The sequence below is a fragment of the Neolamprologus multifasciatus genome, chromosome 14 (genome assembly GCF_963576455.1).
Source record: "Neolamprologus multifasciatus chromosome 14, fNeoMul1.2, whole genome shotgun sequence".
Taxonomy (NCBI): Eukaryota; Metazoa; Chordata; class Actinopteri; order Cichliformes; family Cichlidae; genus Neolamprologus; species Neolamprologus multifasciatus.
The window spans coordinates 30,311,711-30,328,678 of NC_140452.1; the positions used below are offsets into that span (position 1 = coordinate 30,311,711).

At 41.3% G+C, this 16,968-nt stretch overlaps 1 long non-coding RNA gene across 1 annotated transcript; it reads right to left on the bottom strand.

Moving 5' to 3' along the window:
- Positions 1-8,319: 8,319 nt before the first annotated feature.
- Positions 8,320-16,968, bottom strand: LOC146504359 (uncharacterized). The gene is made up of 2 exons (XR_014868631.1): positions 15,336-16,968; positions 8,320-11,691 (listed from the first exon to the last, which is right to left on the bottom strand). It is a non-coding gene; the product is annotated as an uncharacterized LOC146504359 (long non-coding RNA).

Genomic DNA, 16,968 nt, shown 5'->3' on the forward strand with positions numbered 1-16,968 from the left:
AAAGTGGTCACCATTTATCATCCATTATTGAAGCCTTTTTACAATAAACATTTAGTGAGTGCATAGGTTATTGGACAAAGACACAAATTTTGCATCTGTACAACACCACTTTGCGGATTTTAACTCAAGCAATCAAGTTGAAAACTTTCAGCATTAATTTAAAGGGTTTTACAGAATTTTCTGTTAACTGTTCGGGAATTACAGCCAATTTTTGTTCATTTTCTCTACAAAAAACATATTTAGGCATATTGGTGCACTGGTGCAGGGGTTAGAACAGCTGCTCACAGCCAAAAGATACGTGGTCCAAAACTACTGATATGATTGTCTGGCTCTCTGTGCTAGCCATATGATAGACTGGCAACTTGTCCAAGGGGTATCCCACCTTTTACCTTATGATAGCTATGATAACTGGGATAAACTCCACAATGTTCCTGAAGTGGCGAGGCAGAAGAAAAATAATGATTCTGTGTGTGTTTATTGCACTGATTCTAGCTTTTCCATCCTGAAAAGAACTGCTTTATACATCACTATTAATAGCATTTGTCAATAGAGGCATAGGCTACTGACATTTTGCTGCAGCTACAACAGCTACAAGAAACTATTATTTCAAAAATATGATTATTACTATTACCATGTGAGAATAGAAAACGGGATCGATATAGCACAGTAACAAAAGAGGGTAAGACTTGATCAACCGTTTTAATGGTTTCACCATCTGCTTGCTTTAAATGTTTTCTCCCAGTCATGTTGCACAAATAGCTGTCACTTGGTGCACGTGATGTGATTTTGTAGTGACTTGAGGTAAATTGCAAAGATCTATCAACACAAGTCATTACCATTTCAGCTGCTAGCAACAATGTGTGGGCCAAACAAGCAAGGCTAAGCTGAGGGTATCAGCAGGTTGCTCATATGGAGATGAATTATTCCTTTGAAAGACAATTGCATTTGAGTTCGGCTCTGACAGGGTCGTGTTCCCTGCCTCTGATGTATGTACAAAATGGACACGGTTGGAGGGAAATTGGGTGTGCTCATTTTTTTATGCGTCTGCATATAAAACGTAGAGCTGAATAAAAGCCAGTGGCTTGGTGAAGGGCATTTGAAAGGAGAACATAACCTCCCCTATTTGGTGCTAAAAACCTGAGCTCCCAGAGGAAACCTGCAGAAGGAAAGAGAGAATATGCAAACCTCACGCTGAGCCACCATGATGAGTCACTGATACTCATGGAAGATTAAGAGATGGTCTTACACTGAAAAATAAAAAGTTAACAGTTTCACTAAATCCTTGAAATAAGCTTCTGAATCAGATCAGCGCCCAAGCGCTGAACCATCTGTCAAGAGCTTTCATATGGACGCTCGCGGATGACCTCACAGGGGCCGAGAGAAGCAACTGACACGTGCTGCTTCTCGCACACAAACCTTTACTAACAGAGGTCGAACTTTAGGAGAGAGAGAGGAGAAAAAACTGATCTTTCACAGCCCCACTGCACCTTCATTTTTTCCTCTTTGTTATTTCTGCGCTTTCCTTTTTCACTGTTCACAGCTCATTGTTCCCGAGAGAGAAGCTATCTTGTTTTTCAGTCCCTCCATCCTTCAGTTCTTATTACTTTTCTCTTCAGTCTTTACTCGTTCAGATGTTAAGAGCATCTCCTCTATGCAGGGTGGACGGCTGTGCCAGAAAGAAAGGAAGGAAGGAAGGTCAAACTTTCTCCTCTCTTTTCTATTTGTTCGGTCTCAGAAAGGATCTGTCTCCCCTGCTCTATTATTGTCTCCTTGCTCTCTCTTTATTGCCCTTGATCCATCTTTCACTCCTCCAGACAACCCAAAGTCCATCTCCATCCTTTCGCTTATTCCCTTTTTCATTTTCTACGCTTTCCACAGCATCACTCTGCTTGCTTTGAAAGACTGAGGAGATGGACTGTAATTTGCCAGTATGTAGGTCTGAAGTGTTTGTGTACAAAATTGTCAACAGACAAAATCCTAGGAAAAAAAGAAATTATTCTGAGTTTGTTTCTAATGGCAACGGTGCCAGCCAATGACTCCTGGAGAAACAAGACAGAGCGAGAGAGTACATAACACATACCAACACCTATCACTTAAAACGTGGACATATTCTTGTAAGTTTTTATTGGTTTCCTCAAAAAGTGTACGTTATTAACGACTATTCAAATTCTTTGATTTACAGCAGGTCACTTTTTCCTAACATACTTAAAGTAGTACTTACAGTACTTACATGGAGTATATTGTATATTTAGCTTGCACTGGGTCTTGGTGAAGCCCCTTGCTGTATCTAACTTTCTAAGGCAGTGTTTCCCAACCACTGTGCTACGGCACATAGGTGTGCTGTGAGAAATGATCAGGTGTGCCGTGGAAGATTAGCTGGTTCCACCTGATTAGTACTCTGAGCGAGTGAGTAACGGGCAGAACAATTACATTCTCTTCCACTAGAGGGCAGTAGAACCACCTGCTCTAATTAAATGGGTTGCCAACTGCCAGTAAAAGAGAAGATGAAGAAGAAATTACACAATACTCATGCTCTGAGACGATGCAGTGCGTAACAGCAATAGATAGATATTTGAAAAGAAAATGTAATCAATCTGACCTGGTCCTGGAGAAAATTCCGACCTAGATGAAGGCCCTAGCATGAGCAGTGGTCAGAAGAAAGGAAAAAAGGTATACTGGGGACAAACCGAGCCAATTGTGCTATAGCTGGTGTGTGGGGGAAAATTATCAATATGGTTTTTGTGACATTTTTGTTTGGTGGTGTGTCGTGTGATTGTTCTTATGTGAATAATGTGCCGTGGTTCCAAAAGGTTGGGAAACACTGGTTTAAGGAAACCGCCTTTTAATCGACTTTCCTACGATGAGCAACACTTGGCAACAGTGGAAAGGAAGAACTCCCACCTAACAGGAAGAGACCTAAATAAGGGAGGGGTTGCCATTTGCAAAAAAGCAAATAACTACTATATTATAACAAAGAATAGGAAAAACTGTCTAAAACTGTTCGTTTAGAGCAGTCTGAGTTTTTTGGCTAGCAAATTTGGTTGTGAAAAACTACCAAAGTCAGATATGTGTTAGTTTTTCTCCAAACATGAATTCTTGCTGTGCAACAAATCTCTCAATATTGCTCAAAGATCTCATTTTACTCTGAATGAAGAAACATCTCTTAATGTCACTGCTAACCACATAACGCAAAATCTTGTTTACAGTGTAGGATTAAGATACACAGGCCTAGAGACCGCTCTAAAGTCATCTGACAACCACTGGTTGTGAGGTAAAAATGAGGTATGAGCCTCACATTACATAATTAGTGATAATTTTAAGTCACTTTCATGTGATGAAAAACACAAGCACGCACAAAGCTAGCAGATGTGCATCTGTATCAGGACCGACTCAGATGTAACTGTAGGGTCAGTTTGGAAGTTTGCTGAGTCAATCTCTGTTTATCCTCAAAGCAAGTCAGCGAGGCCAGTAGTTATGAAGACGTTCTCAGAACAGGACCAGGTACATCCTTTGATGCTCTCACCTCCTACCTGTCTCACCTCCTACATCCCCAGTGGATGTGAATATTGAATGTGAATGTGCGTGGGCACATGTATGCAGAAGAAATGTGTGTGTGTATGTGTGCGTGTGTGTCTGTGTGTGTGCTGTGTACCTGCCCGGGGAGCCCTTATGGCTCTAAATAGGTGAGGGTCTACTTTTATGAGCCCTTAACAGCCCGCACTCAGGCCAGATGGTGCGCTATCAGCTACTTTGTGTGTGTGTGTGTGTGTGTGTGTGTACGTGTACTATCAGGGAGAAGGCAAGAAGTAAATATTTGTCAAAAGCAAAGAGGCAGCTGGCTGTCTGGGGGACTTTAGAGTAACAAAACTGTCGCTTTAACAAGCAGCAGAGCACATGCGGTGACAAAACATTTAAGAGACAGCAAGAGAGGACAGAGGAAAACAAGCAGACAGTACTTTGTTTTTACTCTTTGCTTGTTAATAATCAAAAGAAAACCTGTGTCAGTAAAGCCTTCAGGCTAGAGTTTCATTTGCTGTCAGCCATTATAGAAAGTAAAACAAGAGCACACGAAGAACAAACAGAAAGAAGTTGGCTATGTTTTTTGTGTAGTTATGATTAGTGTATGTAAATATGCTATAACATAACCAGCTCATTGGGATTAAGAATAGCTCACATGGCTATATGTACTGTACATATCCCCACAATTTACAAATATTTCAGCTTTGGTTACTTCATTTTTTGCTGATTTCTTAATAGTTCCCTCTCACTGTTCTTAGAATACTTAAAACCTGGCACTTAACAGCAGGAAGCAGAAAAAAACATCCAGCAATCAGCTGGTAAATATAGTGAAGGGTGATGTAACAGAGTCACAGAGAGAGAGAGAGATATTTCTGTTGCTGGTGACTTAAAAAAGAACTTAAAGGGGACTAAATGCTTGACTTAGATTGCCCCAGTAACCAGAAACACATCATCTGATGAATGCCGCTCTGGTGATTTAATGATCGTCTCAGAGGTGCAGTCTAGTGTTGACCACTTTGAGAGTAAGTCAGTACTACTACACAGGGGTGTGATTGTGTTTCAGAGAACCCACACTACTCCCCTCCCTGCTGCTGCTGTAGCTAAGAGCAGCTAACACGTCCTGTTTCCATATGTTCACTGTGTGTATCGTTTCTCACTGATACCGCCTTAAACCATGTGTAAGACAGCAGGCAAATGTGTTGAAGCGCTTATTTTAGCAAATGCAGATTAAGTGTAAATATAAGGAAACTAGAGCTTGGGAAGAAAAAACTAAAATAGGACACTGGGTCAGTAAAACACAAGATGTTTCATATATATGTATACTGATTACTTGTACTTTTTTACATCATTTAAAAATCAAAAAGTGTCTATTGTAACAAAAAAAAAAACAATTTTATTGAGGTGTCTCGAATACAATATGCCATGGGACTGGAAATATACATAAACCTCCAGCATTTTATTAACTTTTAATAACAATAAGCAAATTCATGAATAAAACAAAACTTCGAGTGTAGGTGATCGCTCGTATTACAAGTCACGGCATCTTTCTGCAGGTTGTATTCTTATGTGTTGCCGATGAAGTCCGGTCGCAAGGTGAGACAACCCAGGCTCGTCACCATGGTAATGAGCCATGCTGGACCATCAGCTGATCATCAGTTCTTGCTGCCATGGCAACAGCCACGGCTCCCTATAGGCTGTTGAAGACAATATGGCTGTGGTTTTGTCTTGCAGTGGTACAGATATGAGCCTGCTGGACTTCATGTTTATATCAGGAGAAATTTAACTGATGAGACCATCATGCAGAATTGTGCCTTTTTTAATGTTGATAATGTGTTACATAAATTTATAGCAGAAGCAAAATAAAAACACCTTCCAATTTGTTAAGTATGACTTTAGTGGGTTAGCTTGCATTGCCTTTATTGGTTTACCTAGATAATTTATTCTTACGTCATTTCCAGTAGTACTTTCAACAGGTACTCATTAACAGGTGGGACGGCCATCGGCACTGATATAATAGAGAAACTGTTCCACCCAGTGGATCTTTTACTTCACTTCAGCTGCTTTCATTGCAGTGCACAGATTTTTGCTCACTGCTGTAGGAGTCAGTTTGTGACAAACACATGGACTCGGCTCCCTCTTGTGGCCACAGGAGAGAATGAATCTTGGTCCACATTTCTGCACAAAGATATCAAGATCTCTAAATAGGTATCTAAATAGTATATAAAAGAGTAGGACCCCAAGCAAAACTTTTAACAAGCAAATCTAAATGATTTTAATAGAAGTGGATACTGTCAGTTATTTTCATTAGAAAAATTAGATGGCACACATAAAAAGTGTGTAAATGGTTTCCTATGGCGTAGCTTCACTGAAACCGGAGGTGTGATATGAGAGGAAGTGCGACATCCTTTGTTGAGTGCACGAGAACGGGTGGAGTCCGACCACTTCCCACATCATACTGCTGCTAATGCATCCGCAACTGTGTGGTTGCTTTCTCTAACCTTTTTTCACACGGTCTGAGGCAGAGGGAAGCAAAACACACAGGCAAGGCCCGAAGCTGCGCTGCCAAAAGAAGCGAACTGAAACTGAACCACCTGACCTCAGTCAGCTTGCGTACATTGAACTCTGGTTCCCAGATTAACCCCAGCTGAAGGTCACAGTCACAGTGGGCAGCTTTGCATTAGATATTAACTGAGTGAACTTCTGTCCTTCATTTCTGCTCTTTGCTCCCCCCCCCCACCAGTGATTGCAGGCTTATATTAAATTCTGTAGCAGACTGTATCTGTGTACACTGCATCAACAAGCACTTCCAATAAGGAAAAACACAATAAAGTTGACAGCTCATTAAGGCTGTATACAGCCTCCCTGTGACTAATCACTGCTTCTTCTCTTCGTGCTGCCGAGCAAAGCCTCGAGCTTTAATAAGCCGTCACCTAAAGTAAATATAATACCAGCGGACATTCAGTCTCCTGTTTGTTCGGTGGCCACAACTTGCCGTCGTTCCCCGCAATATAGAAGGTACACCGAGAGATAGATTAAATGCCAGGCTCCAGAAATAGCAGCAGCGGCAGCAGCAGCCCATTTGCTCTTTTCCATGATGCTGGCAACCAGATAACATTTACACCTGGCCCCAAAAAACTAGGCTAGACAACGACAAGGGAAGGGGGCTTTTTCATTTTATCGTGTCCCCTCTTTTGAAAAGACCTCTTTCATATTTTCTCTTCTCTCTTGAGCCCGTCGGCCACTAAAACTTCCTCTCAGTCTGGACAATAATCCGGGTGGACGATAAAGTAAACTTTTTTCATATTTGCAAAATAACTACATTACATTAAAGAAAATGTACAAGTGCAGTTTGGTTACAGTCTTGGAGAACATCACAGCTTTATCCACATCCCATCCACTATAAGTCATCCATCTGAGCTGGGAGGCGCTTTCGGATTCAAGCAGCTGCTCCGCTTAGACGGATTATAATTAGCAGCAAGTGGCTGTGACCTCTGCGCAAACACACGCATGCATGCTAACAACAGTAACATCAAGAAGCCGAGCAGACGGCCGGCTGTTAAGGAAAAAAACAAAACAAGCCAATAAAACAATCTGTGGTTAATCACGTTAAACAAGATATCCAAGTCATTTGTTTTGGTTTACTGCACTGTGGAAGCGTCTGTTGCTGAAGCATCTTACAAGAGAAAGCCGGGAGCCATGACTGTGACACAGAGCTTCACTAATAGACACAGAAAGATCAATCCTTTAGACCGATTTCACATCCTGGGTATCCACCTCATGCAGACCAAAGCAATCATCTGATCCGTATCATGCGATGAACAGCTCTATGACTGCCGCGTCAAATATCCTGAAGTGACACTGTTTTATTACAGTCTTCTCCAATACACTCTGATCTGTGGTGCTTTTACCAACTTCCCCTTTAAACTAGATTCAGTGCGTCCACACTACTTTACTTCAACCCATGTGAAGTTGAGTAGACTCGCAGACATGGAGAGAGCTGCTTGTTTTCACCGTGTGTGCACTATTTGCCTGTTTAGATCCCCATTAGATACTCTGACACAACACAAGAGAGATGCTCTCACTAGGCCAACAGACACCTCAGAGCACCTTCAGCAGACAAAAAAAAAGCAATATGAACTTATTCATAGCAATCGAATCAGAAATCTGCTTTTCAGACTTTAATAACTTCTCAGCAGGAGGAGAAACTACTCCACTGGTTTCATAAGACCTCAGGTGTTACGCAACAAAGTGTGAGCTAATATAAGAAAAAAAAATCCGATTTAAGAATGTAATAAGGAAAAATAGACCCACGAGAGAAAAAGACTGCAGTTACTCACCACAGCTTGCGCGGCATCGTCACACAGTATTAAGAAGCCGATCAGGTGCAACCTTGCCCCCTTTTCGTCCTCTCTCTCCTCTATTATCCACTTGTGATATTCACTCACCCTCAGCACCACTTGAAGACAAAACAGATGCATGTGTTTGCTCTCTCACACACACACACGCGCGCACATGCGTGCACACACACGCACACACAAACACTGGCTTGATTATACAGGTATTAATGAGGTGACGGCTGTACGGTGAAGGAGGAGAGATCCTTTGTAGCATCCGTGAGCAAAGAAGAGGCAGAGGGAGACCGGGATTAATGACAGAGGAGAGATGAGACATGAGGAGAAAGAGCTCGAGCAACAGAGGAATAAATAGCACACTCTGAACCAAGGGCAGACGGGACGGAAAGGGGAGAGGAGAACAAAATAAAGCCCTCACACCTGCTGCAAACTTTGAAGTGTGCTGATGTTTTTGCTCCTTTGGCCTCCGTTCTCTTGTTTCCTCTCCTCCCCCCTTGTGGCTTTACTCTCCTGTACTGTATATTGCTGCATGTGGTTTTGTTTTTTCATTTTCATTTTTTTAATTACAGAGGTTTTGCAAACCAACTTTCAGGAATATCCTAAAAGTTATACATTAGGAATTCAATTTATGAATAATGTCCAAGTCCTCAAAGTATAAATTAAAGGGGAATGTCAGGAAGATGCTGTTTGCATTAAAACAGCAACAGTGGATCAGACCTGGTGACCTGTCCAGGCAGCACCCCATCGTTTGCCCTATGACAGCTGGGATAGTGTCCAGCCCTGCCCGGCAACCTGAATTGAATAAGTGGAAGATAATAGGTAGATGGATGCTAGTAACTCTCACATTTCCTGTGACCTGTAATGATATGATTCACCAGGATCACATGAGTAATGAACTCACTTGCATCAATTCATCTACACCTCCGTCCCCATCAACAAATCATCGAGATACTGCAAAATGTCTTTTGTACAGACTGTCTTCTCCTTTATTTCCAGTTCTACAGTTCCTGCTTCTGCACTGTTTTCTTACATCTAACGCCTGGATCAAACACACACACACGCACACGCAGGTTGGTTTTATTCATCGCTCGTGCAGACCAGGAGCTCCGGCAGAAGTCACGACTCACTCATTGATATTCAGACCCACTACAGAGTAGATGATCTAATGACACCTGGCCATGCAGGAGACACTGAAAGTGTGCACAGCTGTTTGCATGTGAGAGAACAGATAAAAGAGGAGCCCTACTTTACATGTTGCGCGCTAACCTGCTTTCACTTTCCTGTTTAGAACAACACAATGATTAAGGTTTTACCATAGCAGCATCTGGAGCCCTATTCCACCATTTCAAGTACTGTTCATGCAAACCTTTTACATTCTTATAATGCATCCTATTAATAATTTTTTTCTTTTCTCTTATTCTGTGGAAATTCAAGACAATCACTTGATTTCAATAGAATAATAAAAGTTCACATAAACCCAGAACTCAGGTTTGCAAAACAGAGAAAAACATGAATAGAATAAATATCTGTGTGCCACTGCTATCAGGCTACTTGTTTCCAGTTCAAATCAGCGTGTTGCAGATATTTTGTTGAATCCAAACTTCTAATCCTCGATTCTGCGATTCCAACATGCTTTGGGCGATCGTGGCTCAAGAGTTGGGAGTTCGCCTTGTAATTGGAAGGTTGCCGGTTCGAGCCCTGGCTTGGACAGTCTCGGTCGTTGTGTCCTTGGGCAAGACACTTCACCCGTTGCCTACTGGTGGTGGTCAGAGGGCCCGGTGGCGCCAGTGTCCGGCAGCCTCGCCTCTGTCAGTGCGCCCCAGGGTGGCTGTGGCTACAATGTAGCTTGCCATCACCAGTGTGTGAATGTGTGCGTGAATGGGTGAATGACTGGATATGTAAAGCGCTTTGGGGTCCTTAGGGACTAGTAAAAGCGCTATATAAATACAGGCCATTTACCATTTTACCATTTGTTCATTTTTCTTTGAAGATGCAGAATCATTAGCATGACATGGAGGGGTTTTATTTTGTCGTGTCTGACTATACAGACAAGGTCTGGCCACCACCAAGAATAACAAAAGTCATGCTTACATATCTAAAATATGATCAGTTCTCTAAGGCTATCCATCTGGCATGTTTAAACAGATGGTGCCATCATGGCACCTATGGAAAAAAGAGAGAGACGTTGGTAAGAAAAGTAGAGTGTGTGGTTCCTTTGGTCAAGAGAAATGGTGAATGTGCTTAAATATGATGGCTTTGGGGTATAGATAACGATAGAGTTGACACACACAAAAACCCATCATCTGTCCTCACTAAGGCAACTTCCTGTAACGAGGCTTGCCGGTGGTTTGTTTCAACACAGCGAAGCTTCACATACCCTCAAAGATTGCCACATGAATAAAGTACACAACTGTGCAAGTGGCATTCACATTATATTCTCTGCCCATGCCCCGAATGAATAAAGGTAAAAGCAGAAGCAGTAATTCTACACCTCAAAAGTTCACAGCACTGTGTAATTTTCACAACATTGTTCCTCTAAATTTGCAAAGTCACTGCCCACATTTGAATCCACACGAGACAGCTTCTGTCTTCTCCTTGCAGAGGTGTGAAACATGAACCGGAACTGATAACTGCTTGTTGAATGCTGTCAGTTCTTATTAATAAAATTAAGACATCCAATCTAAGAGTTAACAACACCATCTTAGCTCAATTCAACCACACAAAAACAAAGCAAATGGTCAGAGAGCTGCAGCTATGATAGGTCCTTGTTAGAGAAAAATAAAGGTCTGTTACAGTACATGCAAAGAAATTTCAGACCACATTTAGATGCGACAATCCACATGCAGCAATCCAAATCCACACAGAGAACATCTCAGTCCCTCAGTAGACGGACGATGGTGGAAGCGAATTAATTACCATGCCTCTTAAAGGCAGTGGTTCTTCCTAGTATCATCCTTCACCGGTAAGCTTGAAGAATCTCAAAAAACCTTAACACATCTTAAATTCATCTTAAAGGCTTTAATAAAGGTTAATATAATGCCTTTAATAATTCTAGCATGTGTCTCAAATGTCTGTATTCTTTGTGCAATGAGCTATAAGTTGGATTTAATTACTTATTTTTAGATCGTACAGCCCAAACAAACTCTTATGGAAAAACCCAGAGAACGCTGCTTATGCCAGTACATAGTATTCAAAAACTGCAGTCACACCTGGGAGCCACAGTGCAACCACAGAATTTACCTAGAACTCACTCGAGTACTTGGCAGTACGGGTATATGCATGAGAAACTTCCTCTTTGTACGGGTATGACCTGCCAACAGGTGCAAGCTGGCAGTGAAGCGAAAGTAAATGAGAGTGAATGACAGCAAAGAAGAAAGGAGTCAATTTAGAAAATCTGTTACTCGGACCGGGAGTTGGAGATTTGTGTAAAGAGGTGTATATTGAATTTTTATGTGTCTAAAAATAAGATTCATAGCTCTGCTGAGACTTTAAAGTCCATCAGTGTGATGGACAATATGTTTATCCGATGTTTTAAAGGTCTCAGCATGTTTGCAGAAAATATGGCTTTGTGCTTGACGGACACATTTCTGAATATTATCTGGAAGTTGTGGTGATTTGGCGATTGGGTTCAGAAGAGAGAATAAGATTTTCAAAATGACCCAGAGTGCCCATGTAGGCTGTCAAAGGAATACACCACACCAGGGCGGCCCAGGCTCTTTGCTTTATGTCATCCTCCCTCTAAAACCTCTAAAAATAACAAGAACAACAATAAAAAAACACTTACCGTGCTTTCAGTGCAGACAGAGTGGACTTGTCAATCCTGGAAAAGAAGCAAGAGAAGGCAGACACACACATAAAGAGGAAATTATTATTGATCATGTCTCTGATACAAATTGCTCCAAGCAGCAATTCAATTCTTTAGTCTAATTGCTCCTAATTTACTAAGGACATAAGCACAGGAAGGCAGGCAGATAAAGACGGTTAGGAGTGGGATTTATGTCTCCACAGGCCCCCCGTGCTTCTGTGGCTTTAAGAAAAGAAAAGGTTATTAAAATTGTGGTTGCGAGTCATTTGAGGCTTTTCCATAAAGGAAACTATAAATATGTCAAGAGTCTTAACTTAAGGTTTATTTTGTGTGTTCTTATCAGCAAATGCATGCCTTACCGCAATCTACGCAGTGCCCAGCAGAGACATTTTAAATATCATTTGAATGTTTTACCACTTATTTGATATCAATAACAGTGCAGCATTACAGCAGCATCAGATTAGAGATAAATACTGTAAGCTCCTGTGATGTTTCACCGTCATGCAACAAAAACGCTGATATTCAAATGTCAGAACAGAAAGCTTCTTATTTAGCTGCAGTTAGTTCATCATGTTCCCAAAACAACTATTGGACTTTATGACTGTGCTGTGACAGATGAATTACCCTCAGTCATATTGTAACAGCAGCTGAAAATACACACCATCTATATTATGGCTCAATAATCCACCAAATCATACAATTTATTACAGGTAAGGGGAAATGATAATACATGTTTGTTAAAACATATTATGAGAGCAAAATCTCATCACCAGATTTTAGCAGTAAAACCACTATATATGCTCACCAGCCACTTTATTAGGTGTAGCTTGCTAGCGTTGGGTTTAGACCTCCTTTGGCCTCCAGAATTTCTTTTTGTGGTACATATTTAACAAGATGCTTGAAACACCCGTCACAATTTTTGGTCCATACAGACATGACATCATCACACAGTTGCTGCAGATTTGCTAGCTACACATCCATGATGTGAATCTCCTGTTGCACCACATTCCAAAACTGCTCCATTGAGCTCAGATTGAGATCTGGTGACTGTGGAGGTCATTTGAGTACAGTGAGTATTCTCATGTTCATGAAACCGGTTTGAGTTTTGTGACATAGTGTGTTACTCTGCTGGAAATAGCCAACAGAAGATACAGTCGGTACACTGTGGTCATAAAGGTCAGCAGGTAGGCTGCTCAGGCTACTCAGGTAGGCTGTTGCATGCTCAGATGGTACTAATAGGATCAAAGTGTGGCAAGAATATATCCCCCACACTGTTACAGCGCCAATACCAGGCTTATATGCTGATACAAGGCAGGAGTGATCCATGCTTTCATGTTGTTTAGGAAAAATTCAGACCCTGCATCCACAAAAAATAATCATTAGATCGATTGGTTTTTTTTTTTCAATCTTACATCATCCCGTTTTAGTGAGCCTGAGCGAAGTACAGGCTCAGTTTCCTGTTGTCAGCTGACAGGAGATGTGCTTGTGTGGTCTTCTGCTGCTTCAAGGCTAAATGTATTGTGCATTCAGAGATGCTCTTCTGCATACTATGTTTGTTAATAGTAGTTATTTGAGTGATTGTTGCATTCCTATTAGCTTAAAGCAATTTGACCAATCTCCTGTGAACTTCACATTAGCAAGGCCCAGAGAACTGACTTAAATCACCTCACCTTCCTCATTCTGATGCTCAATCATCATGTCCACGTATACATGTCTAAACGCACTTAGTTACTGCCATGGGATTGGCTGCTTGGCTATTTATGCTAACAAGAAGTTGAATATGTGTACCTAACAAAGTGGCCAGTGAGTACATTTTTCTTATCCAAAGAAAGTCACAGATGGTCACCATTGTTTGGTAACAGTAAGCTCAGCGTCCTCCTCACCTCTACATTTGATTTTACATTTACTAATGTGCTGATTAGCAGATGTTCAAACAGCTTCCATTTATCCATATCTGCACCTGTGATGAACCAAAAAATGTTCAAATTTGTGACTAGATGAACTGATAATTAAATACTACAGATCAAAGGTAAACCTAATGTGACTAAGATTTTGAAACTGCTCAAAAGCAAAACACTGTAAACAGCATTTTAAGGAACTTTACAGTAGTATGTTGTCAGTTTGCATCTGGATGTGGCTACATTTAAGCTCACACCCAAAATGAAGAGGGTTTTAACTTCTCGGAAGAATCAATTTGTACAATATCTAAATACTTATATGCTGATGTTCTTTGTTTACAACTGACAATGTACAAGAATTTCACCGGATGCTGCAAGTTCAGCATTCATTATCATCACACCTGTGAGAAGTGTATTTTCCCGTCACACCCTGCCTAATCTTAGCAGCATACAAAACGCAATCTTGTAAATTTCTAACAGCAATCCAAAAGAAAAGAAAAATAATCCCCCTTAACATATCCCGTCATCTCACACTGAGCATTCAAAAGAAGAATATTAGAGACATTATTCCATGAGCTTTAACACATGGAATTATTGTTTGGTTTAAGAATTTCATAAAATGCTGATACAACTTATATAACAATAAATAACAAATATTTTTTCCCAAGGATTAAAAAGACTGGATCTCTAACAGAGAAGTATCACAGAGAGACATTAGAGGATATTTTAACTAGCAGAGGAATTATCATACTGTACATTACTCATCTTCAGTTAAGCATGTGGATGAATAATGTCTAGGCTTCAATCACAGAGCATTCAAACATGTGCTGAGACTGCACTGTGCTTGAATTTCACTTGGACCCGTAATCCATTATCAGGCAAAACTAAAGCAGTTGTGGTTTATCTAAACCTTCTGACTACTTAATTCTATTTTCTCGCTATCACCATTGACTTATGACATTCTTTTTAAAAATTAGTGTATCTGAAATCTTTTTTTTTTTTGTCCAGCTTTTTTTTCTGCAAAACACAACATATTGCACGCAAAGCTGCTGCTGCTGCTGCTCCTCAGCTCTGTCTGTTCGAGGTTATCGCAGCCTGTCTGGCCTATGCTGCATCAGCCCAGCTGGGAAGGTTAAGTGCTCTGAAGATGTGCTTCAGTGTCAGAATGACTAGCAGCAAGGGAGCCAAACGCACAAAAACACTCCATCCGAGTGTGTCACAGCATTCAGTGCTAAATGGGCTTGCTGGCAGCTTCTTTAACGCTGCATCATGGGAACTTCCCTCTGTCAATATAGTAGGAGAGCATTACCAGAACAAGCTGCGTCCCTTTACCAGCAGAGGAGCAACAACAACCACAACTGCCAGCAGGCAGAAACAAAGTCGCCTGTTGAATATAATCCCTCCCTCAACAGAGACAACACAGAGTGAAACTGTAAATGATCACACACACACACACACACACACACACACACAAACACAGACAAACAGAGGACAAAGTGTTAGAGGTGTGACACAGAGGAGCAGGCTAAGCCCTCCACCCATCCTTCCTTTTCATAAAAAACGTTTACATTTCTACTCCACCCATTCGCACACTGTACAGTAACAACAACTGGCACACGCTACAGCTGATTATAAAGCACAATGGGAATGATTCAAACACAGTGTAGAACTGCATGTAAATGGGCACAAATATGAGCATGGACATGCACAATGCAAACTTTCCTAAACACACGTGAGCATTGAATGAAAACGCATACATACCATCCAAATCCACCAAATGACACACTTCTCCTCCTCAGCATTTTGTCAGTCTGACCTTCTCAGCAGTCTCTCTTGCCTCTCTCCTCTGGGAACTGTGTGCTCTGCTGACAGTCTTCCTCTATGGGTGTGTGTGTGTGTGTATACACACACACACTCTCTGTATACTTGCACTTTGTCTGTCTCTGTCTGACCCAGGCTCTCCGTCTCACTCCCTCTCTCACCCTTTCCCCCTCTGTTTGCCTTCCCTTCCCTCTCCCTGCTCTTTTTCACCTGCCTCTCCACAGCTGCTGTTGTCCAATTTGCCACTTGACCCGTCAACAACTTTCCTGAAACACCGGTTCACAGTCTGTCAAACCCGCGCTCAAATCTGACACACTGAGAGATACAGGTACACATATTTCAGCAGGGTAGGGGAGGAGTCAAATGAGGAGGGGCCACAACCACTGGTTTGTTTCCCACACAAACACACGTGTAAAGGGCTACACATGCATCGAGCTCTATCTCAATAACCACAACCCAAACACATGTACGTTGTATTCTTGCTTACACGCTGCCCAACAGGAAATGCAATAACTGCCTGCAATTCCCCTTTTTTGTTTACACTCACACATGCAAAAATGTCCCTGAATAAGCAAAGTTGATAAGTTGATCGAGCATTTTAATGTGGATTGTGGAAACTTCAGGTTAATGCTGCAAAAAGCTATATTTCTATTGCGTCATTCCTATTTCTAATCTATTAGAAGTGTATCAGAGGAGTCTGTGTTGAATGGAAAATATGCCAGTTGCTCGACAGAGGAGTCAAACTGGATTACTTTTGTTGCACTACATAGCATTGACACTCCTCTGAAGGAAAGAAAAAAAGAGCCCAACAGTTGTGCAGAAAGACTGCAGCGAAACCTTTCATGTTGTGGCCAAAGGGAGTGTCCTTCCTGACGCCCTTTCTTCTCACTCCAGAGTTGACACTCTCAGAATTTACAAGCCCTCAGTTTTTCAACAGTTCAATTTCAATGTGCAGTGTGTTTGTGATCTGCAGAGGTCCAGGCTGTTAAATATACTAGCAGTGTAAAAACAAAAGCAGCTACTTGAACGACATTTTTACCAGCTATTTTTAAGGAAAGTTAACCTCGGGTTAACTTTCCTTAATATTATAATATAATAGTAGTAATAGACTAGAATATGGCCATTCTAATTCTGATGAGTGAACTCTGTTATGCAGATCACGATCAGAGAAAAACACTTAAAGAATCTAGGTCTATTTGCCTACATTGTAGGTGTGGAGACTCTGTAGGTGTGGAGACAGAGTCTCACGGGAAAATTAATATAGTCAGGGGTTAAAGTGGGATTTTAAAGGTGGGGGAACCCAAGAGTGACCTTTGTGTGCAGGCAGCTGCTCTGAGGTTTACTGCCCCATATGGAGTAAATTTCACCACAGACTGCAAACGCCAACCATTTTAGCCTGCACTAAACTGCCCAGTATTTTCATGCGACAGGTGACTAAAGCAAAGTTAACATACTTCAATTTGTTTTGCAGGACGTCTCAAAGTTGAAAAAAAAAAAAAAAAATTACCACAACTTAACATTATAGCACAATATCTCATGTAAGCTTTAAATGACCAGTCTATTAAATGCCACT